Here is a 25,056-nt window from a genome sequence, read left to right as displayed (position 1 = left end):
CCCCCCACCCACCCCTGCTCCACACACCACCCCTTCCTTTTGCTCTTTCCCCCGCCTTCACTGCCCAGGTTAAAAGCCGAGTGCTGCCTGGTCCGGCCCAAAATTTGCTCTAGCGGCTTTCTCCACCCACTACGCACCCCCGCCAGCACCCCGCCCGCTCCTTCCTCCTCTCCTCCTTCGCTCCCTCGCCGCCCCGCACCTCCCTTTCCCGATTCTGACTCCCAGCCTCCCTCCCTCGCACGCGCTCCTTCCAGGTCCGTGTCCTTACCGCCCAGCACCAGGCCCATCCCGCAGGTGGGCAACAGTCGCGGCCGCTCTTTAGGTCCAGTTGGCAACGCTGGAGGACAGAAGAAGCCACCGGCAGGAGAACCGGCTCCCCGGACAGCCTCCTGGACCCTCCTTCGCGTCAGGGTCCGCCAGACCCAGGACCCGCTGCCACCAGCTTCCCCGGACCCTGCCTTCCTCCTCTTCCTGATGATCCTAGCTGGGTTCCTGTTACGTTTGCAAGGTGCATTTTGAAAAGGAAAGGAAAATGTGCCTTTCGTGAATCAAAATACAGCCTTAGAGAGCCGAAAAGTTCCGCGGCAGTGTGGGTCTGATGCGTTTACCTTAGCGCTTCCTTTGCGTGTTGGAGAAAAGAACCAAGCTTTATTAGTTTCAGGTTTAGGTGAGTGAACTCCAAGGGTGGCACAGAAATCTTAGGACACGTACTTAAAGGGAAAAAAAAATCTGCAAGGAGGTAAGAGGAGATAATGCTTTGCCTAATTACCGGCCCAGGATTTGTTCCTTGTCTGTCCTTTTTAGTCCAGTGTGCATTTTTAAGGAAGGCTTTGGAGTGTTTTAGCGATAATGACAACGAGCAATGTAAACTAACCCGCCCTCCTATAGATTTCCTAGTCTCAGTCAGCAAAACATCTTGACTAATCCACCGAAAGGAATCCAAGCAGTCTTTGAAGCGAAGGTAATGTGTTAACTTTGACCTGACTCAGAGAAACGCCATCTTCAACTCTCTGAGGGCATCTGGACATTCCCAGGTGTAGGCGCTTTCCTTCTGAGAATTTGGTGTAGGATTGATTGCCTGTGTCTCTGATGGTTTTTAAAGAGCCAACCCTCTAATCCCTGAACCCTACTGTGTAAAAGCAAGCACACATTGTATTTGAATTGAAAAATTCAAAGGAAAGTAAAAATTTTGGCCTGATTACTTTATTGCCAAAACATCTAAGGCAAGGGTCTCGTGAATTATCTTGTTGTTGACTTGTGGTCACCCAAATACAGTACAAATAAAACGTGCATTTCATGATGGAAAGACAAGAACCTGTGTTGAAAATAAAGAATGTGTTCAGCAGGTTTTCATAGCTCTGCTTTGCCCTTCAGTGGGCAAAAGCATACCTGTTTTTTCTTGTTATTGTAAAGTAAGATTTAGAAACATTTAATCTTTATTATCCTAAATTTGAATAGTAGAGAAAAGAGCAAAGAGATAGACCACATTGCATTAAGTTAGACACCAGGAAAGAACTTCAGCATTTTTAACTCACCATCCACTCTGTTGTTTGAAATCCTCTACCTGTGTTTTCATCTCTCCATTATGACAAAAAATAGTGGGACTCTGTCTTCACTATTGACTTTTCCCAGACATGTGATTGAACTCACTCCATCCACTTCCCCATTCCCAATCTGTTGTTTGGTTTATAACTATTAGTGTGGTACATCAAATATAATACATGCATTTTGAAATAAATTAATAATTATTTCTTCTTTGTTATCAACAAGCAAGTGAAAATAAAGGGATTAAGAATTAAGCTCCAAAGAGGATCATAGAAGCTGACCAAGGAATATGGCTGGAGGAGACTCCAAATATTTACCAGTCAATCTCCTTCTGGAAAGAGTGAAACAGTTACTTGAGTTCTTACTATTTGCCAGACATTATTCATATAACCCTTACAACAACCATGTAAATAGGTGTTATTATCTTCAGTTTTCAGTTGAGTAAGCAAACAAGAAAAGTTAAGTAAATGCCTATAATGATAGAGCTAAGATTCAAACCTGAGTCTAGTTCTAAACCATTACTCCATCACTGTGTAATACTGCTTCTAATCAAATCATCCCTCATGTATTTATATAATGTCACTTATACATCAATATAGTCTTTTTCCTCACATTAGTTTCATGAAATAATAACTTCTAGACCTGTTTAACAATGAAACAGGGAAGCAGAAATCTACAAACCAAGTAGCCAAACTAAGTAGCCACTGGAGTTACATACTTTTAATGAATTACATTTAACTATAACATTCCATTTTAAGCATGTACACACACGTACATAGGAAGACCACAGATTTTTATCATAAAACATTACAGCCCAAATTTGTTTTGGTAGAAATAAAACTTTACCATTATTCAGAGCTTTAACACAGTTAGCAAGCATGTCCAAATGCACTAATTGCGAAATGATATTCAGGATTTGCATCTAGGTACATACATAATGTGGGAATGAGGACTTATCCACCAGAAAACTGTTCAAATGTGGCTTAAGGTCATGATTGAAATCCTAAACGTATCTTTGAAATGTCAAGAACAGGAAAGAGATTAATGGGCCAGGGTGAGAGTAGGTGAAACAGTGAAGCTCTTCTTTCATGCTGCTCAATGATAGCTCATATCATTTTATAACAATTTTATAATACCTTATGGTTGTTGGGCACTTACCATATATGCCAATTATAATGACAAATACACAGCCTAATTTGCCTTTTTTAATCTTTACAACACCTCCATGGGACAGGAAACTTCTTCATTCACTATATATTACAGATAATGAACCTGAGGAAAAACAAGTTTCATGTTTTCCCAAGCAAGTTGCACAATTAATAATAAAAGAGGAAACTGGGATTTAAACCTAAACAATCTGTGGCCAGAGCCCAAGGATTTAATGACTACACATACTTCTCCTATAGAATTTCCTAATGCAAGAACTGACCTTAAACATAGAAGACTGGATGGCCATTTCTGTGGCATCATTTTAAAGGTATATTAAAAAGAAGAGCAAGGAGGAGTAGGAGAAAAGGAAGCCAACATTTATTTAATACCTACTTTGTGTTCAGCAATGTGCTGGGTGCTTCTTACAGATGATCTCAATATATGAAAGATTGTAAGTGATAACCTTCTCATCAAAGATTAGTCACCCTGCCAGGTTTCACCATTAGAAATCATGAGAGTGAACTTTCACAATACTTTACTTATCCATCATGTTCAACTTAATTTGAGAGTGTTTCTCAGATTCTCTCCTGAGTAGACTTTAATAGTGATAAGTGGGTAGCAATCACAAGTACACTAAAACCTGAAAATGTGGAAGAAGAAAAGAAATAGCCACTCCTATAGGGAAGAAAAGCTCATTAAAAAAAGACAAGGTCTCTTCAGCTTCATATATGTAGTCTGGTTGTGCTTATAAGTTTATCTAAGCTAGAAGGGTAAGAACAGCCACAGCTCTTCAACAGTGGGCCACAGTGATTACCTAGGATGTAAACACACATTACAGTCTTACAAAGATGTTTCAGGACTTGAAAGAGGTGTCCTGGGACATGACTAGGCCAGATTCTAGTTTACTTTTACTGCTTCCAAAATAATGTTTGGTCTGACAATTCTGTTTATAAACACACACGCACACCAACTTCTATTTACATACATTCATAACCCCTCTTCCCTACAACCTCCTTGGAGGCACGAATTGCATCTTATGTTTTCCTTTGAATTCACCCCTTATTTTGTAATACAGTATATACACTCAAACAACCATTTTCTCTTGGGGTTACTGAATGTCATTCTAAAGGGGATATTTGAAGATGCTCAAAAGATGAATGTTTACTATTAATTTTTCACCAAGCAAGAGCTTGGGTGCTAAAGCAGATGTACAGAATAAGGCAGTATCTCCATCCTTCAAAATTCAGAATCTACTGATGGACATCAACATTCTCTGAACATGACAGAGTATAGTGGAAATAGCTTGTGCTAAAGCAATAAAGAACTAGGTTTTCAATCCTGGCACCACACTTAGCTCTGTGACCTTAAGTAAACTACTTAACCTTTCTGTGTTTTGTTTCCTTGCCTGAAAATGAGGTTAAATACACCCACCTTGGTCAGGTACCATGGCTCATGCCTGTAATCCCAGCATTTTGAGAAGCTGAGGCAGGAGGATTGCTTGAGCTCAGGAGTTTGAGATCAGCCTAGGCAACACAGTAAGACCTTGTCTCTACAAAAAATCAAAAAAATAGCCAGGTGTGGTGGTGCATGCTTCTGATCTCAGCTACTTGGAAGGCTGAGGCAGGTGGATGGCTTGAGCCTGGGAGATCGATGCTGCAGTGAGCTGTGATCATGCCACTGCACTCCAGCTTAGGTGACAGAGTGAGACCTTATCTCAAAAAAAAAAAAAATCACCTCATAGGATTGTTGAACAGATTAAGTTAGGGTCTTTCTACCTCAGTACTATTGACATTTTGGTGTGGATAATTCTTTGATGTGGGGGTTGCCCTTGTACTGTAGAATGTTCAGCAGTATCTCTAGCTTCTACTCACTGTATGCTCGTAGGACCACATACATCCTAGGTTGTGACAGATAGATCTGGAGATCCAGGACTATCTCCAGAGATTGCCAAATATCTTAGGGAGAGAGGTACAAAGTTGTCCCCAGTTGAGAACCACTGGATGAAATAAATTAAATGTGATACATATATCAGACATAAAGCACTTAGAACCCAATAAACACTTAATAAATATTAGAAATTATCATTACACACCACTGGTTATAAATCAGAAATTTGTGTAGGATTGCAAAATGGAATGCTACAGAAAACTGAACTCTCTGAAAGCTATCAGAATTCTCAGGAACATGGGAATTTCTCATTCCTTAAGAAATTGTTGGTATTTGAACTAAATGAAAAGGGGTAAATCAAGTACTCTTGCAATTGTAAAATCATTTTTATTTAGAGGCAAACTTCTATTTTTATATGGTGAAAATGTCCCCTTGTCTTGAAATAACATTTTAAAGCTCTGTTGTTTGGTTGCTGTAATTTTCAGCTCATCAACAGTGGTGTATTTGTAACTGTGTCCAGATGGAATTTGGCATCCTGATGGGTCTTCTGTAACTTAAAGGTAGTTTCTCATTAAGGAAGTCTTAAAGATCTTCAAGCTGTACAAAACGGGAGCTTATTAATGCTGCTAATGAACTGAAATAATTATGAACAATATCAAAAATACAACTTTGTCATAAATGTAAAAACTACCAAATCCTGTAAGATTTTCTAAAGCTACCATTCATGAAATGTTTTATGGTTTTTATGGGTTCTCTTCTCATTTTCCTGCTGAAGCTTTTCTAGAAACAAGGGAATTCATAACACATTAAATTTTCATTGGTGATATCATGCTAAAGGCCAGATGCCATCTATAGAATTAGATATTATAAATTTGAATTCTAAAAAGAAAAGTAGTGATATTTTTTCTGAGATAAGTTCTGTGATAATTTACATGCTACATAGAAGAGTTATATTTAGAAAGGCAGGAGTGCACAGTAAATAGAACAGTGAATTATTTATTTATAACTGTTTCCCTCTAAATAGATAATTAGTAATCAAAACAGTAAAGTAAAACAGGGCATTTGAAATAATAATAAGAGACATGATAGAAAAATTTTATTGCACATGGGCACTAACAGCAATTCTGAAAGTCTTGGCTGTCAAAGCCCAGTCCATTGTATTATTCTCATAATCTGATATCTGAGAAAAGGCAGTATGTAAGTTCACCTGGAAAGAAAAACTATCCTCCCTCCACCCCATTCGTGGAACAGTTTGCTGTTTAGAGACTTATATCACTGAGTGGCATCATGGACAGTATTCTCAGCTATAATTTTCTCAAAAACATTTATTTTATGGTCATTTCTTATACCAGTCTATGATCAAAAACCAAGGACAGGATATGAAGTCACTTAAAGAAGGCTTGTTGACCTGGAAAACTAAAATTCAAGAATTCACAGGTTTAGGGACTCCTTTCTGATTTGTTTAACTTCCACTATATAGAAAGAGTCTATGAAATCTCATTGTTTTAGGGTCATTTATTGATCTTCAAGTTCAATGTGATTGGTGAAACTACAGTGATTAATCTGTGTGGTCAAAAGGACAGTCAATTCCCAGTTCGGTGACTATGGCTCACTGGCCTCCACAGCCTGCATCCTTGTGTCTGAGACAGTGACTGGCATCTCCTCGCTTCAAAGGCTGTTGAGAGGCAACACTGATGAAGTGATGGCAAAATACTTTGGAACTCTTATTTACATGTGCAAAAATTATATTTAAAGAAATGTATGAAAATTGCCTAAGTCCCTTCTAGAACAAAGTCCCTTCATGCTAATGAAGTCCCTTCATGCTAATGAAGCAAAATCAAATTGATAAATTTGTATCATGTTTTTCACCCAAAAAAATTAACTTAAAAGTTTTACCTAAAAATATAATTTTTCAAAAAAAGCAAATTAAGTTTAGTATGGTACCGTCTTTGCAAGAAAAAAATGTCTGTTATGTATACTTGTTTGTTGTTTAAATTACATTATGTGCCTCAGGAAAGACCCTATAAAGTTAGTACATTTTATTATTAACATCCCAATTTAAAAATGAAGAAACTGAGGTACAGAAGGTCAAATGCCATGCCCAAATTCAAGAAAGAGTGCCAGAATCTGAACAAACCCAGTTGTCTGGCTCCAGAGCTGAGTAGTTAATCACTGTGATCTCTGTGTAACTAGACCACATAGAACTCTTTTGTTTATTTAAGAGAAGGTGCCTTATATAATTTATGTTCTTGCTTCTCTGTTTAGGTGAAAACAAGGACTTATCACAAACTAGACTTGTATTTTTTTCTTCATTTCTTCTGAATTTATTGAATGGACCCTCTTCATTAGAGGAATGAAAAGTATGTAGGTGTCTAGGAGGAGAAGAAAGAAGAGCAAGCTCTTTTCTATGGCTTGACAAAGACTACTTCTATTTCTTTTGAGATTCAGTGTAGTTAGAATCTGTTTGGTGCGTTGAGATGAACCCAACTGAAGTATGCAAACAGAAATACCAAAGATCCCAAGGAGAACACATTACATCATAAGAGAGAAGTTTAATGCCGACACCTACTATGTGGTGGGAGATGGGTTCTTGTTTCTGCAGCTGAAACTGGAAGCTTGTCTTTACTCACCCATCCTTAGGTGCTAGGTGGGCTTTGGAAACTACTATAGCAACTTTGGAAGTCCAAGAATAAAGTATTCCTGGCTGATATTAAGGCTGGGAGAATGAGTTTCATCTTCCAGGAACTGCTGTGACCTGTGCAGGGATCTGTTCCAACAGGGTGATAATAGTAGCAATAGACTGGGATGCATCTGACTCTGTGGGAGGACCTATTTTCATCAGTGACACAATGCTGTGGTGACAGAGGCTCTTGCAGCAGAAAATGGGGTGGGGCATGTGACAATGGACTAGTCAGATCCTTCATATTCTCCTTTTTCTAGCGTTTAGATACAGAAATTACCTCTTTGAACCAAGAAAACTTGGAGTTCTTGGACAATTAGGGGTAGAAAAAGTTCTTTAGAAAAAGTTTCTGGGCTTCTTGCTAACTTCAATGTTTTAAACATTTAAAGTTAAGAAGAGATGTGACTTATTTGTACTCCAAAAACCGGGTAGAAGGAGACCTACAGGTCACATATACATGTTTGCATAAGCATTGAAAAAAGCCTGGAAGGATGTATGTCATAATTATGTCAAAAAATTACAAACTTTTTAAATATTTATCTTTCAAAATAAAGAATTGCATCTTGGAAAGTAAAGTGACTTTCTGATTCCATTCCACAAATGTTTTTGGAAAGCTTATAGTGTTCCATATCTGTGCCAGGCAGTGGACATAGTAAACAAGACAGGATTCTGCTACAACTTCCAACGAGCTTCTTAGATCTAAATTTTACTACAACTCTGACAAAGCAAAGCATTACTTCTCTGAGCCCAAAGAAAATTACCAGCATCATTGTCTCTTGTATTTATTCTGACCTTCCTCAGCCCTGCAAAATCTACAGTAACTCCCTAGTCTCCTTCGATTTCCCTTTTTTGTACTTACCCAGGCCTACATTTTTCCCCCATTCCTGTTTTAAGACTGAAAACAAAATCTTCTCAGGAGTCATTATAGTTACAAAGATGCCCTGTTGGGAATAGAAGACAAACACTTTCTTCATGTAACTTTCAATGTTAATTAGATCCCTCTACTGTTCATTAGCAGTTAATATTCTTATAAATCTTTTAAGTTGTATTATCTTGCATAAGTGCCAAAGTTCCACTGCACTTTACTTTTTACATGTTAAGAGCATTAATTTTGGCTGGGCACAGTGGCTCACGCCTGTAATCCCAGCACTTTGGGAGACCGAGGCAGGTGGATCACCTGAGGTCAGGAGATCGAAACCAGCCTGGCCAACACGGTGAAGCCTCGTCTCTACTAAAAATACAAAAATTAGCTGGGTGTGGTGGCAGGCGCCTATAATCCCAGCTATTCAGGAGGCTGAGGCAGGAGAATCGCTTGAACCTGGGAGGCAGAGGTTGCAGTGAGCCAAGATCGCGCCATTGCACTCCAGCCTGGGCAACAGGAGCAAAACTCCATCTAAAAAAAAAAGCATTAATTTTTTAAGTGCAAATTTAAAATCTAAAAATTTTAAATTTTTAACACTCATTTTGGCTTTTTTTTCTTAACAAAAGGTACTAGGAAACTAAAAAATGAAAGTGCCTCACTCAGTTCTGTTTCTCTAAGAGGAAACTCAAACTCCCACTCAAACTCCCTACTCATCTCAAAGGCCAGGCTAAGACATGTGAGGTATAAAAGCAGGTTCTTGAGCCCCTGTCAATGCAGATTCCTTACCCAAAGCAAAGCAGGAACTTCACTTCTCATGCCCCTCATGTCAGACGACCTGCATGCCCTCAACACTAATGGGGAACAGAAACCTTCATCCTTTCTGCACCTGCCTTGTGCTTGGCACTGTGGGAACCCCAGCGACTGAAAGCTCCCTGGACAACAGCCAAGCCGTGGTGGAACACCCAGTCCCATGCTGCAGGCTCATCGCCAGCCACCAAGCCAGCCATCGGCTGTGATTGCACTGCTATGTTTTCAAGACCCAGTTTGGTCATGATTCTAATTGTCTTTAGGAATTCTTTTTGTTAATTACTTATCCAATAACAAAGCAAATGCCTCTTGGAATTATTTATTTGCTCTAAAATGGGGTGGGGGAAAAACCTATTTGATTATTACATTCTATCCTACTTGTCTTGAAGAAAGTAAAGATGAAAAAAAAGTTGATGTGAAATAAACATCTGGGAAAAACTATATACTTCTATCCGATCACCTAAATGTGTTCTCATACAAACAACAATGAATTTGAGGCTTGTAACACTTTGGATAATTCAAGAAAGATGGACTGTTTCCTGTAATCTGTTTCTATAATCACTCATTATTAAATTTAAGACATACTTTCCTTTAGCTCTGTAGGTAAACAAACCTTAGATCATCTCATTTTAAAATATATTTTCTATCAGACAGTACCACATAGGGCTTTAGAACTCTTCCACTGAGTGTGATCTAAGGTTTCATCATTTATAAAATGGTGGGAAGAACAGCTTCCATTACACAGGGCTGTAGTGGGAATTAAATGAGTTAATATAAAACAAAAAAATTTAGCGCACTGATTAACATAGGATAAGTGCTCAATAAATTGTGTGTGTATCAAATTTTACATCCTCACATTAATGATTCACTGAATATTGAACTGACTCTTCCATGATTTTTCTCATGAAATAACAGAATGTGTATCATACAATTCATTATGATTTTTTAAAACGCATATCTTCTCAACCAGTTTTATTGTGCTTATTTACTCCATTCAAAAATAAAGGAATATAAAACTCAACAATAAGAAAACAATCAGACGGGCATAGTGGCTCATGCCTCTCCTACTTGTAATCCTAGCCTGTAATCCTAGCTTTGGGAGGCCAAGATGAGCGGATCATCTACAGTCAGGAGTTCAAGACCAGCCTGACCAACATGGTGAAACCTCGTCTCTACCAAAAATACAAAAAAATTAGCCAGGCATGGTGGCGGGCACCTGTAGTCCCAGCTACTTGGGAGGCTGAGGTAGGAAAATCACTTGAACCCGGAAGGCGGAGCTTGCAGTGAGCCGAGATGGCGCCACTGCACTCCAGCCTGGCTAAAGAGCGAGATTCCGTCTCAAAAGAAAAAAAGAAAAAGAAAAAGAAAACAATCAACCCAGTTTAGAAAAAGTAAGCAAAACATCTGAACAGACACATACTAAAGAAGATATACAAATGGAAAACAAACATATGAAAAGAAACCCACCATCATTTGTCATTAGAGTATTACAAATTAAAACGACAATGAGATACCATCACTCACCTTTTAGAATGGCTAAAATCCAAAAAACTGACAATACTGGATCACTGGCAAGAGTTGCTGGTGGCACAATGGTACAGCCACTTTAAAATACAGTTTGGCAGTTTCTTGCAAAGCTAAATATAGTCTTACTATACTATCTAGCAGTCATGTTCCTAGGTATATTGATATACTTCAATCAGCGAATGGATAAACAAATTGTGGTACATTTCTATGATAGAATACTACCCAGCAGTAAAAAGTAATGAACTACAAGTCACGTAAGGACATGGATGAATGTTAAATGCATATTTCTAACAAAAGAAGCCAGCGTGAAAAGTCTACATATTGTATGATTTCAATTATATGCATTCTGGAAGAGGCACAGCTCTACGATAAACAGATCAGTGGTTGCCAGGAGTTTGGGAAAGGAGGGGAAGGGTTGAATACGCAAAGGACAAGGGATATTTTTAGGGCAGTGAAACGATTCTGTATGACATTGTAATGATGGGTACATGACACTTTGTATTTGTCAAAATCTATAGAACTTTACAGCACAAAGAATAAACCTTGATGTATATGAATTTAAAAAATAATAATTTAGGAGATTGGAGAGGAGGGAACCCTAAAATGGAATGCAGACTGCAAAAAAAAGAATCTGTGTTACTAACATATGAAACAACTTCACTAGGAGGAGTATGAGTGAAATGTTCTGGACTAAGCAACTTTGGAAATGAGTAGAGTCAGTAAAACTAAAGGTAGAAGAACCTACATAAGCACCACTCTAGTTGACAAAGTTGTATCCCACAGGGCTATATGTAATAATTCTGAAACCACTGTATACATAAACTGGAAATGAGAAATTAGGTAAGCAGATAGTATGTAGTGGAAGACAGATTTTTCACTGTTTGAAATAGGAAGTTACAGATACGCAAGAGGAAGAGGCTAGAATAATCTATACAGTAATTGATCAGAATTGAAGACACCATATGAACTCATATTTAGCTTAATAAAGATACAGATGTTACATATCGAAATAATCATAGATGTATGTGTACACATAGGTTAATATACACACATATATTTCTTTGCTCTGTCAGCTGAGAGAGAACCTAAAAGTAATGACATCTCAATAGCAACCACCATACCACAGTGCCCAGACCTTAGTTTCTAACACCATTCTCCAATAAAAGGAACCCTGACTTTAGTTAATACTAATGTATCAATATTGGTTCATTAATTGTGACAAATGTAACATACTAATTTAAGTTGTTAATAGTAAGAGAAACTGGGTGGGGGTTGTACAGAACCTCTTTGTAGTATCGTCATAATTTTTCTGTAAATTTTTATTTTAAAAAAAGAGTTTTTTTATTTACTGAAATTTGGCACATTTTCTATGCAATAACAAGTTACTAACAATTTAAAACTTTAACAATTTTAATACTTAATATCTCAAGCCCAGTGAGATCCCTTTATGTCATTTTAGCACTTTCAAAATTAATACCCTTCATATTTTTTTTCAATTAGATATTTCTCTTGCAAGGGTGACCATGAGATCTAAGGCTTACAGCATGAACTGCCTAAGTCTGAAAAACTAGCTTCAAGTTGGGTTACTCTGTGACTTAAAAAAATACATTTTATGCCCAGTGGGATTTATTTTTCAGTGGGAAATAAATCATGTAAAAAATAGTCAATAAATATTTCTTAAAATTAAAAAAAAAAACCACTAAATTTCTTCATCCCAAGAAAGCTCACAGGAAAAAGTAAATCTTCATGTTCTTATGCCAACCCAGGACCATCAAACTGGTCTGCAATTATTCAAAAATCTGTAGCAATTATTAACAGGATGCAATTCATCAACCATACCAAACTTTCAAGGTAATATTAACTACTGGCTATGAGAGTTGTATGACTTAAAAATAAAAAGTGTTAAATTAAATTTAAAATAACACATTTACCTATGTAACAAACCTGCACATCCTGCACATGTATCCTGGAACTTAAAGTAAAATTTTTTTAATGTAAAAATAAAAAAGAAAGAAAAAGTGAATTTGGCCACAGAGTGGTGACAAATTTCTACTCCTATTGTATACTGTAAAAACACTTGGATTCGAGAAAAACATTACATTAAAAGACATTCAACCTCAAAGTTCTATTTTCTATTTTCTCTAGGAAAGTATTTTACTTAAATAATTATATTCAATCTGTACTTTTCCATATCTCCACTCATTTTATCCTCTAATTCTTCTATATTTACCATTACTGACTTTCAATTTTAAATATTTAAGTATTATTGCAATGAACTAACAAAGAGGTGTAACATTTCACTCAAAAAAAGCATTTTGGAAGTAGTCAAAGTTGATCATTAATAGTTTTTACATCCTTATTGAAAAACTTTTAGTAAAACATGTTTTAAAAATAAAATATCTTTATTTGTAGAACAACTAATACATGGAATGCAGTGGCATAAACAAGGCTCACTATAGCTTCAACCTTCTAAGGTCAAGCAATCTTCCTGCTTCAGCATCTCGTGTATCTGGGATCACAGGTGCACACCACCATGCCTGGCTACGTTTTTTATTTTTTGTAGATACAGGGCCTCACTTTGTTGCCCAGTCTGGTCCCAAACTCCTGGGCTCAAGCAATCATCCTACCTCAGCATCCCGAAGTGCTGGGATTACAGGTATGAGCCACTGCACCTGGCCAGAACAACTAATATTTTAAGTCATTGAAGCATGAAACATGGATCTTTGTTGCTGTCTTGTTTTCCAATCTGAAGCAAACCCACGATATATCCAGGATAAGCAAAATGCAAGAAATTGATTTGTATTAAGTCTCTAATATGCTAAGCCTTTTATGTGGTTGTTATTCCCCATTTAATGCTCTCAATATACTTATGAAATAATTATTACTACACATACTATTTTACTCTTGAGTAAAATAAGATTCCAAAGAATCTTTAACACACCTGCCTATAGCCTCACATCTAGTATTGGTAGTCCTGAATTAGGTCTAACCAATCCCATGACCACACTTTTTTACTATATTGTTGTAGGGTAAAATGTCAGTAAATCAAAATCATTGAGAATAGGAAATTGTAAAATTAATTTTCTTTAAATTTGTAACAAGAGACCTCAAACTGAGACAAAAAAAAAAGGGGGGGTTTTTTGTTTTGGTTTTTTTGTTATTGTTCTTTTTTTTTTTTCTTTTTTTTTTCTTTTTTGGAGATGGAGTCGGTCTGTCGCCCAGGCTAGAGTGCAGTGGCGCGATCTCAGCTCGCTATAATCTCTGCCTCCTAGGTTCAAGCAATTCCCTACTTCAGCCTCCCCAGTAGTTGGGATTACAGGTGCCCACCACCATGCCTGGCTAATTTTTGTATTTTTTGTAGAGATGGGATTTCACCATCTTGGCCAGGCTGGTCTTAAACTCCTGACCTCGTGATCCACCCACCTCGGCCTCCCAAAGTGTTGGGATTACAGGCGTGAGCCACCAGGAAAGTTTTCTACTGTGTAACACTTGTGAAATAATTTGGACTGAAAACTCCAACTGGCTTCTTGATTTTTGGCATTTAGCAAAAGAGACTGTATGGTTTGTTCCCTTGAGTTCTGAGAGAGTTATGTTATAATGCAAATAGTAAGAAAGGAGTGCATAAAGAGGCAAAACCCTCTTACCTTTTCAACACTTAGGAGAAGTCCAGTTGATGGGGCACCTCTCATTCAAAAGTTCAGGCTAAGACCTCAAATCATTGTCCAACACCTGTGGTTGGCAGAAAGAGTGAAGGATAAATTATGGATGTGGAGGGTAATGGAAGTTTTGCTGGGCTTCAGTATGAAATTCCATGTGGTTATATATATAAATCAAGCCACGTAGTGGGTTTTGTTTTATAATATTGCACAGAAATATTAAAATTTATAGTCCTTCCAAATAAGATAAATTTTAAATTTTCATTGGAGACTTTGACATGGTTGGGACATGTTTCACAATTATATAATTAACAGGATTTTGTCCACAAATAAGTGTGTATTTTCAGATGTCTATTGGACATATACATGCCTACTCAACTGAAAAGTACTGGGCAGTATTAAAACTATCCCTTCAGGCATATTTTTTGTTTGTTTGTTTTTTGAGACAGGGTCTCACTCTATCGTGCAGGCTGGAGTGTAGTGGTGTGATCTCAGGCCACTGCAACCTCGACTTCCCTGGCTCAAGCAATCTTCCCACCTAAGTCTCCTGGGTAGCTGGGACTACAGGCATGTGCCACCACACCCAGCTAATTTTGTTTATTTTTTGCAGAGATGAGGTCTCTCAGTGTTGCTCAGGCTGGTCTCAAACTCCTGGGCTCAAGTGATCCTCCCGCCTTGGCCTCCCAAAGTGCTGGGAGTACAAGAATGGGCCACCGTGCCCAGCCTCAGGCATATTTTTGCATGTACAAACTGTCTTCTTGAAATTTTTCCTTAGGTTTTATGAAACTGTCCTCACCTTTTTCCATAAAATCCTATTTTTATCACATCTGCATATTGATATTCAGTTTTCCCAAGGTTAAATTCTATTGTGATTTATTTAAAACGCTTTCGTGTGCTTTAGTTAAAAACAAATTGTAGGTTAACAAAATGCTTTTTACTTTTAGTGAATATAAAAATTTGTGGATAAAAATGAGAATATGAAAGAGGTGTGAGGATGAGTTATTCAAATTACAACTTACTTCCAGTCATAGAAAAACCTTTAGTGCTATTATGGATTTTTCAATGTTTTTAACATGTGATACATTTTAAATAAGTGTAAATAAATTAACATTTAAAATAATAAATTTCACAAATAACTTCATCTTTCAAGTTTTTCTGTATTAAATTATGTATCTCTTACAAGTGATTCTTGCAGAGGACATTTCAGAAGCACCTGCATTTAGTATAAGTTAATTAATTCAAACTTCATCACCCCTTATGTCCAATCCATCTCTATCCTTCCTCCTTGAATCAACCCTGCTCCTTGAAAAAGCATCAAATCTCTCAGTTGCATGGAGGTAGGAGAAAAACTTGATGCCTAATGTTTAAACAACCAAATTTCCTTTCTTACTGCTGAATTACAACAACTCATTTCTTGTTCTCCTTTTCACTACAAAATAATTTTATAGGAAATGTTGGGTTCATGTTAATTTCCAAAGTAGGGCTTGAAACATATCATTCTACTAACTAGTCTAAGGGAATGAGATTATATCATAAAAAAATCTAAATACATACATGTCAAAAAAAATAAACAATGGTAATTCTTATGATGAGTTCTTACTCCCAGGTGTGCCTAATTTATATGCTCTATACTAGAAAGAGAATTACAAAGATACATAATTCATGTATTTATGCTCCTCAGGTATCCCATACCTCTAACTATGCAAAATTAAGCTATATTGTCCAATAACAAAGAATGATTGAGTATTCATATCAGTTTGCACTCTTATGGTAATGATTTCTAAATACATTGAAGTGATAGAATTCTTCATTATTTTCCACCTGTAGGCTAGCTTTGAAAAATAAATTATACTAATTCTCATGAAGCATTCATCTTTGTTACTAACTCAGGAGAGTCATAGAGAATACAATTTGACTCTTCATGTGCCTCATAGTGCAGGGAAATACATAACTAGTTAATCAGGTAGTAAAAATGAGTACTTTTTTTGAAAAGTGTCTGTTCATATCCTTCACCCACTTTTTGATGGGGCTGTTTGTTTTTTTCTTGTAAATTTGTTTAAGTTCCTTGTAGATTCTGGATATTAGCCCTTTTTCAGATGGATAGATTGCAAAAATTTTCTCCCATTCTGTAGGTTGCCTGTTCACTCTGATGATAGCTTCTTTTGCTGTAAAGAAGTTCTTAATTTGATCCCATTTGTCAATTTTGGCTTTTGTTGCCACTGCTTTTGGTGTTTTAGTCATGAAGTCTTTGCCCATGCCTATGTCTTGAATGGTATTGCCTAGGTTCTCTTCTAGGGTTTTTATGGTTTTAGGTCTTACATTTAAGTCTTTAATCCATCTTGACTTAATTTTTTTATAAGGTGTAAGGAAGGGATCCAGTTTCAGTTTTCTGCATATGGCTAGCCAGTTTTCCCAACACCATTTATTAAAGAGGGAATCCTTTCCCCATTGCTTTTATCAGGTTTGTCAAAGATCAGATGGTTGTGGATGTGTGGTGTTATTTCTGAGGCCTCTGTCCTGTTCCATGGGTCTATATATCCATTTTGGTACCAGTATCATGCTGTTTTGGTTACTGTAGCCTTTGTAGTATAGTTTGAAGTCAGATAGCATGATGCCTCCAGCTTTGTTCTTTTCGCTAAGGATTGTCTTGGCTAGATGGGCTCTCTTTTGGTTCCATATGAAATTTAAACTAGTTTTTCCTAATTCTGTAAAGAAAGTCAATGGTAGCTTGATGGGAATATCATTGAATCTACAAATTACTTTGGGCAGTATGGCCATTTTCAAGATATTGATTCTTCCTATCCATGAGCATAATATTTTTCCATTTGTTTGTGTCCTCTCATATTTCCTTGAGCAATGGTTTGTAGTTCTCCTTGAAGAGGTACTTCACATCCCTTGTAAGTTGTATTCCTAGGTATTTTATTCTCTTTGGAGCAATCGTGAGTGGGAATTCACTCATGATTTGGCTGTTTGTCTATTATTGGTGTATAGGAATGCTTGTGATTTTTGCACATTGATTTTGTATTCTGAGACTTTGCTGAAGTTGCTTATCAGCTTAAGGAGTTTTGTGGCTGAGACGATGGGGTTTTCTAAATATACAATCATGTCATCTGCAAACAGAGACAATTTGACTTCCTCTCTTCCTATTTGAATACTCATTATTACGCAGAGAACAAACATGGAAAAAAACCTCATCATCATTGGTCATTAGAGAAATGCAAATCAAAACCACAATGAGATACCATCTCATGCCAGTTAGAATGGCGATTATTAACAAGTCAGGAAACAGCAGATGCTAGAGAGTATGTGGAGAAATAGGAACACTTTTACACTGTTGGTGGGAGTGTAAATTAGTTCAACCATTATGGAAGACAGTGTGGCAGTTCCTCAAGGATCTAGAACTAGAAATACCATTTGACCCAGCAATCCCATTACTGGATATATATCCAAGGGATTATAAATCATTCTACTATAAAGACACATGCAGACATATATTTATTGCAGCACTATTCACGATAACAAAGACTTGGAACCAACCCAAATGCCCATCAATGATAGACTGGATAAAGAAAATGTGACACATATACACCATGGAATACTATGCAGCCATAAAAAAAGAATGAGCTCATGTCTTTTGCAGGGAATGGATAAAGCTGGAAACCATCATTCTCGGCAAACTAACACAGGAACAGAAAACCAAACACTGCATGTTCTCACTCATAGTGGGAGTTGAACAATGAGAACTTATGGCCACAGGGAGGGGAACATCACACACCAGGGCCTGTCGGGGGGTGGGGGGCAAGGAGAGGGATAGCATTAGGAGAAATACCTAATACCTAATGTAGATGATGGGTTGATGGTTGCAGCAAACCATCACAGCACAGGTATACCTGTGTAACAAACTTGCAGCTTCTGCACATGTATCCCAGAACTCTTCCCCAATATCTAGTTCTCTGACCTTCAAAGTGTAAAACAACTGAAAGTTAAATTTAGATATTAAATTAGACTTTAATAACTTTCAACCTTATTTCTGAATAATATGATTACACAAAAATAGAAATTCATTGTATAATATTTATATATAGCATTGTTTAATGAACATTTATCAGAGATCTACATGTGAGGGCCCCTCATAGAGAGTCCAGAGGGTCCGTTGGCCAAGGCCTCAGATTAACAATCCTAGAGGTAAACTGACAAGACAGAAAGAAGAAAACACGCAAAACATACAACACTACACTTGTGTACAGTTATCAGACTATGCCAACTTAAAAATAGCATGAGTTAAATATTTTAGAAATCCTATAATTATCTTAAGCAGCACACAATTACATTGGGGATTATTGTGGGCATGTATGTGTTTTCATCACATCCATTTTTTGACATAACATTTAAAATAAGCCACAATTTTGTAACCTGGCATTTTTCAGTTTTTAATATACTGAAGGCCTGAAAAAATACAAAGAGCCCTGGTGTCTCTGAATGACTCTGCCAGTTGCAGGACATCATGCTAATCTCTGGGGACACCAAGACACAGTCCCTACTATCAAGGAGTTTATAGTTGGCATATAAAGAGAAACAAATATACAAATACCAATAATAGATAATAGAATATGATGAGGGCCACTCTAGCGATACAAATAGCCATGAGACTTAAAGGCACCAAAGATCATCCAGTTAAGAATAAGATATGTCTTCAGGAGAAAATGTCATTGACAATGGATCTTGAAAGACAAGGGGCCACTGCACATATACACCATGGAATACTATGCAGCCATAAAAAAGGATGAGTTCATGTCCTTTGTAGGGACATGGATGAAGCTGGAAACCATCATTCCGAGCAAACTGTCACAAGGACAGAAAACCAAACACCACATGTTCTCATTCATAGGTGGGAATTGAACAATGAGAACACTTGGGCACAGGATGGGGAACATCACACACCATGGCCTGTCATGGGGTTGGGGGAGGGGGGAGGGATAGCATTAGGAGATATACCTAATGTAAATGACGAGTTAATGGGCACACCAACATGACACATGTATTCATATGTAACAAACCTGCACGTTGTGCACATGTACCCTAGTATTTAAAATATAATAATAATAATAAATTAATTAATTTAATTAAACTAAATAAAAAGAAAGACAAGGGGCCTCTGACAGGCAGAGATGACTGAGAACGACATGAGTGGAAAGGGACATACTTTTGAAATAGCACTGTTTGCATGGTTTGTGAAAAGCAGAGGAAGGAGTAAATGTGGAAAATCAGATTGAGACCTTGTTCAGAGTCTGAAATGGCAGAAAAAGAAGTCCCACACCTACTATCATTGGCAAAAGGGAGTTAGTATGGAGTTTTGAGTAAGGAAATAACATCAACGTGTTGCATTTTAGAAAGAAAAAAGTAGAATAAATACACATGGTGGCCTAGTGGAAAAGGAAGACATTGTATGGACAATCAGTAAAGAGGCTATCACAGCAACCCTAGGCCTGAAGCTTCATCACTCTGCCTAACTGGAAGAATTTCCTTTTTGCTTAGTCCCGGGGATCCTTTCTTTGTTTTCTCCCCTACACCTATGTTCTAAGCTATAATAACTATAAGCTTGTATTCATTAGGTGACCTGAGGAAGTTCATTTTTGTCCAGTATTTGGAAATATTCCTTAGTATGACCAAGGGGAGTCCTCATACATAAACTTGCCTGACAGTTAAAAAGAGATTCTTAAAGATGAGGTAATCAATAAGCAAAGGAAAGAAGTAATTTCTAGTACTTGGAATAAGCAGTATGGGGATTTATCTTCCCAGGAATTACTCAATCTTTCTCCACTACTGTGCTTCCAGAACAATGCCATTATTCAAGCTGAAAAGGCAAAAATCCAGGTTGCCACCTGACTTCTGATTTAACAAAGGTTACATGCAAGCTGTTCTGAACTGTTGAATTACATAGTTTATCATATCATCTAATGTTTTGAAAAAGATGTTTTATTATTAATTAATTTTAAAGTTTCAAGAGAAAACATCCTAATATACTACTAAAACTATATTTAAACATTCCTGTAAGGTTTATTATTGAAAAAAAAAAAACAAAACAAAACTCCATCACATCCCATTTGAGTTTCCTTCAATTATGTTTATAAGATACATTACTTGATTAATAAAACTGAAAACCATGCTTAACAACTCTGCATGTTGAAGGAAATGACCAAATGGCTATGTTAAGATGTCTACGGAAAATATTCACATAAACTTACCCATAATTGAATTAGAAAACCATAAAAGGAAAAAGTCTAATTAATTGAATTACCCAAAATAAAAGGGGACATTTTTTATCACTTCAAAATATAAAGAATATTCAGACTTTTCAAGTCTGAATTTATAATTGGTTTATAAACAATTAAAAATTCAAAGTACTAATTTCATTGGAGATTCATTAAACCAAATATATGTAAGAAATTAAAATTTATACTTAGATCAATTATTTTCAAAATAGCATAACTAAAGAGAAAACAAAATAGCTCACTTTGTAAATAGAGAAGTGTTTTAAATAGTTGAATAGAGGACGAGATACTTTTATAGTATTTTCTTCTCTCTTCCTTACCTGCCCTCTGCTGGTGAAAAGAGAAAAGTGAAAAGTAAAGAAGCTTCAAACAACATCCCGGAAAAGCACACACACTTTTATACAAAAAAAATTTAGTGTTATAAAATTTTTCATTATACCAGATTAATTTGCCATCATATTATCCCACCACTCTTCTTGGAAGCAATATTCATACATTAAATGTTGCCTGTGAGTTAGGATTGGAGTAAAAAAAATTAGGAGGCTTTGGAAATATTTCACTATTTTAACAAAGTTTAGGTAAATGACCATGCTAAAATAAGAGTACAAACATCTAACAGACATCTAAAAATATTATGAAAGATATTTTATGTCATTTCTTTTTTTTTTCTTTTTTGAAACGGAGTCTCACTCTTTGTTGCCCAGGCTGAAGTGCAGTGGTGTGATCTCGGCTCACTGCAACCTCTGCCTCCTGCGTTCAAGCGATTCTCCTGTCTCAGCCTCCCGAAGAGCTGGGATTACGGGTGCCCACCATGATGCCTGGCTAATTTTTGTATTTTTAGTAGAGATGGGGTTTCACCATGCTGGCCAGGCTGGTCTCGAACTCCTGACCTCAGGTGATCCACCCACCTTGGCCTCCCAAAGTGCTGGGATTACAGGCGTGAGCCACTGCACTCAGCCATTTTATGTCATTTCTATCTTTACATTCTTATTGACCAAATAAGCATGGACTAGATGTGAGTTCCATTAGCAGTAGTCATAATTGACTGAATGACCATGTCCAAAAGGGTCTAATGGATCACTGTGAGCCAAGATAGAAGTTAATAAGGATGGTCTATAGGGCTTTATCTTTAGTCCTCCCTGACCAACATTTTCACCAATGTTGAATATAAAATTAAGTAAATCCCAATCCATAAAGATTTCAACAGACTGGAAACTGAACAAATTGTACCAAAATAAAACAGGAATTACTACATAGGTTCAAAATTGGAACAAGCATGAGGTTTGTAGTGGTACCATTTGTGAAAGAGACTCTGATATTTCAGTTAATAGCAAACTCAAGAGTAAAGTGGGATGCAAATATCAAAAAATTGACAATAATTTATATCTTAGGTGCTTGATATGTGCCAAGCCTACATTGAGCAGTTCATATATGTTCTAAAACCCCAGTCTAAAACAAATTTGGATCAGTGATTGACTCATTTACTGCCCAGCTGTCATGCTAAAAAAGGGATGAGCTAGAATTCTTTTACTGGGGGAGAAGGATTAGGAAATGACTGTCTCTGCGTATTTTTCAGATTGTCCCAATACAAAACTTAATTTGTTAAGTGCAGCATAAGTTTCAGTATTTTTATATTGTGCTTATTATGAAAGTACAGACTCACCAATTACACAATATGGCAGCCCTACATTTTAGGTAACTGGAATTTTTAGACCCACCTAGGGCCAATTTTTCCTTCTAAAGTTAATTTTTTTGAAATTTAATATACATACAGAAAAGTATACAATTCATATATATATATGAGCTATATATGTATATATGTCATATATACATATAGAGAGAGACAGATACATAGATATACATCTCAACAAACTTTTACAAAGTGAATATATCCAAGTAGCTACCACTAGATCAAGAAATAGAATATAAAATCAGCAAAACAGAAGCCTCCCTCCCGTCATCTTTCAATAATTATCTCCTCCCAAAAGAAACTATTCTGACTTCTACCACTATCAATTTGTTTTGCATGTTTTTGAATTTCAGGTAAGTGAAATTGCAGTATGTACTATCTAGTGTCTGGCTTCTGTCACTAAATTTGTGTTTGTGGGATTCGTTCATGTTATTGTATATAAAGGTAGTTATTTCCTTACTACATAGTGTTCCACTGTATGTGTATTCTTGATAAATATATCATCCTACTGTTAATGAATATTTGGATGGTTTTGTTTTTGCATTTTAAGGAATATGCAAGGAGGAAAAAATCTGTGTCATAGGATTTGCATATGTTCAATTTTAGTAAATATTTCCATCATTTTCCAAAGTGTTAGTACCAATTCATAATTTACAATCTACCAAGAGCATATGGGAGTTCTAGTTGTTCCACCTCTAAGACAATACTATGTATTATCAGGGATTTTGTTTTAATGTCAGTCATTGTGGTAAATAGAAGTATTTTGTAGTTTAAAATTATATTTTCTGATAATTAATAATTTTGAGTACATTTTCACATGTTTATTGGCCAACTGAATGTATTCATTTGTGAAGTACCAGTTCAATTCATCTGCTCATTTTTCTGTTATCTCGTATGTTACCTCTTATTGATTTTTAGGAGTTCTTCATATATTCTGGATATAAGTTCTTCATCAGACATAGTATATTGCAAATATCTTCTTTCTCTCTGTAAGTTGACTTTTCACTTATATTAATAGTATCATTTGATGAAAAGAAGTTCTTAATTTTAATGAAGTCTGATTTATTCATATTTTCCTTTATAGTTAAGTGCTTTTGTAGCCTGTTAGAAATCTATAAGCATCTTAAGAGCAAAATCTGAACTTTATTCTCTAGTATCTTGGCCTCTCTAGTCATGGCTACTAATCTTGAGCCATGATTAAGATTAAGAGGAAGAAAGTAGGAAATATTTGACAATGTCTTCAAATATTTGAAATGCTCATGGGGTGAAAACATTAGACTTGCTCTGCATAGTCTCATGAAAGGAATAAGACCCTAGGCTGGAAAGTAAAAGGATGAAGATATACTCTCAACATAAAACAGTATGTCTGGCTGTCCGCGGTGGCTCACGCCTCTAATCCCAGCACTTTGGGAGGCTGAGGCAGGCGGACCACGAGGTCAGGAGATGGAGACCATCCTAGCCAACATGGTGAAACCCTGTCTCTACAAAAAAAAAAAAAAAATTAGCTGGGCATGGTGGTGCATGCCTGCAATCCCAGCTATTAGGGAGGCTGAGGCAGGAGAATCGCTTGAACCAGGGAGTTGGAGGTTGCAGTGAACAAAGATGGTGCCACTGCACTCCAGCCTGGCGACAGGGCGAGACTCTGTCTCAAGAAAACAGACAAACAAACAAAAGCAGAATGTCTGAATAGTCCAATGATGAAATGAAATTGTGTTCTTCCTAACATTGGAAGTGTTAAAGTACAGATTAATGAACAGTCTGTTGGAGATTGAAAGTTTAACAGATAACTTTTAAGCTAATTCATCTGGCTTTAAAGATGTGACTACAGCATGTGATGTGGGACAGTATAGTTGCCTTACATGCCATTAGCTTAAGGATTGCTTGAGGCCAGGAATTCAAGACCAGCCTGGGCAAGATGGGAAGACCCTGGCTTTACAAACAAACAAACAAATTAATGAATTAATTAAAAACAAGTTAGGGTTGAAGTCTCATAATATCCTTATTTTTTCTTAATAGAATACATGAACCTATATAAACCCTTATTTACAACTATCTATATTTTCAATCTCCATGACTTCTACTTCTTAAATAATACAGTAATTCTCTTTACTTAAAATTTTTCTTTTGAAAATTTTTAAGGGAAGATCTCTATTTCTAATATTCCAGGATTTATCAAAAAAGATTCTATTTATCCTAAATATATCCTTCAAGGTTTAACTCCAATCATTTTGCCTTTCTACCTTCATCTATTCAGAAGAAAAATTCTGTATTTGTTAGTTCCTGCAACAGCAAAATCCTTCAATTCTGTTTACTCTAAAATTTCATTCCCTACATGTTCTTCTATAGCTTTATATATTTCTTTTTAAAATTCTTTGTGGGTACATAGTAAGTGTATATACTTATAGAGTACATTAGATATTTTGGTACAGGCATGGAATGTGTAATAATCATATTATGGAAAATAGGGTATCAATCCTCTCAAGGATTTATCCTTTGTGTTACAAACAATCCAATTATGCCCTTAGTTATTTTAAAATGTACAATTAAATTATTATTGACTATAGTCTCCCTGTTGTGCTAGCAAATGCTAGGTCTTATTCATTCTTTCTAATTTTTTTTTTGCACCCATTAACCATTGCCACCTTCCCACTTCCCAGCCTCTGGTAACCGCCATTCTATTCTCCATTTCCCTGAGTTCAATCGTTTTGATTTTTAGATCCCACAAATAAATGAGAATGTGATGTTTGTCTTTCTGTGCCTGACTTATTTCACTTAACATAATGACCTTTAGTTCCAACAATGTTGTCACAAATGACTGAATCTCATTTTTTATGGCTGAATAGTGCTCCATTGTGAATAAGTAACACAATTTCTTTATCCATTCATCTGTTGATGGGCACTTAGGTTGCTTCCAAATCTTAGCTATTGTGAACAATGATGCAACAAATATAGGAGTGCAGCTATCTCTTTGATACACTAAT

At 36.5% G+C, this 25,056-nt stretch overlaps 1 long non-coding RNA gene across 6 annotated transcripts in view; it reads right to left on the bottom strand.

Moving 5' to 3' along the window:
- Positions 1–4,948: 4,948 nt before the first annotated feature.
- The window catches only part of LOC134761786 (uncharacterized), a 55,064-nt gene continuing 34,956 nt past the window's right edge, over positions 4,949–25,056 (bottom strand). For all 6 annotated transcript variants that reach the window (XR_010140917.1, XR_010140914.1, XR_010140919.1 and 3 more), the window contains 3 exons: positions 14,102–14,186; positions 8,121–8,202; positions 4,949–5,178 (listed from right to left, as the gene is read on the bottom strand). This is a non-coding gene — a long non-coding RNA (uncharacterized LOC134761786). The remainder of the gene's footprint in view (positions 5,179–8,120; positions 8,203–14,101; positions 14,187–25,056) is intronic.

The sequence above is a fragment of the Pongo abelii genome, chromosome 6 (assembly GCF_028885655.2).
Source record: "Pongo abelii isolate AG06213 chromosome 6, NHGRI_mPonAbe1-v2.0_pri, whole genome shotgun sequence".
NCBI classification, from domain to species: Eukaryota; Metazoa; Chordata; class Mammalia; order Primates; family Hominidae; genus Pongo; species Pongo abelii.
This window is presented reverse-complemented; position numbering and strand designations above follow the sequence as displayed.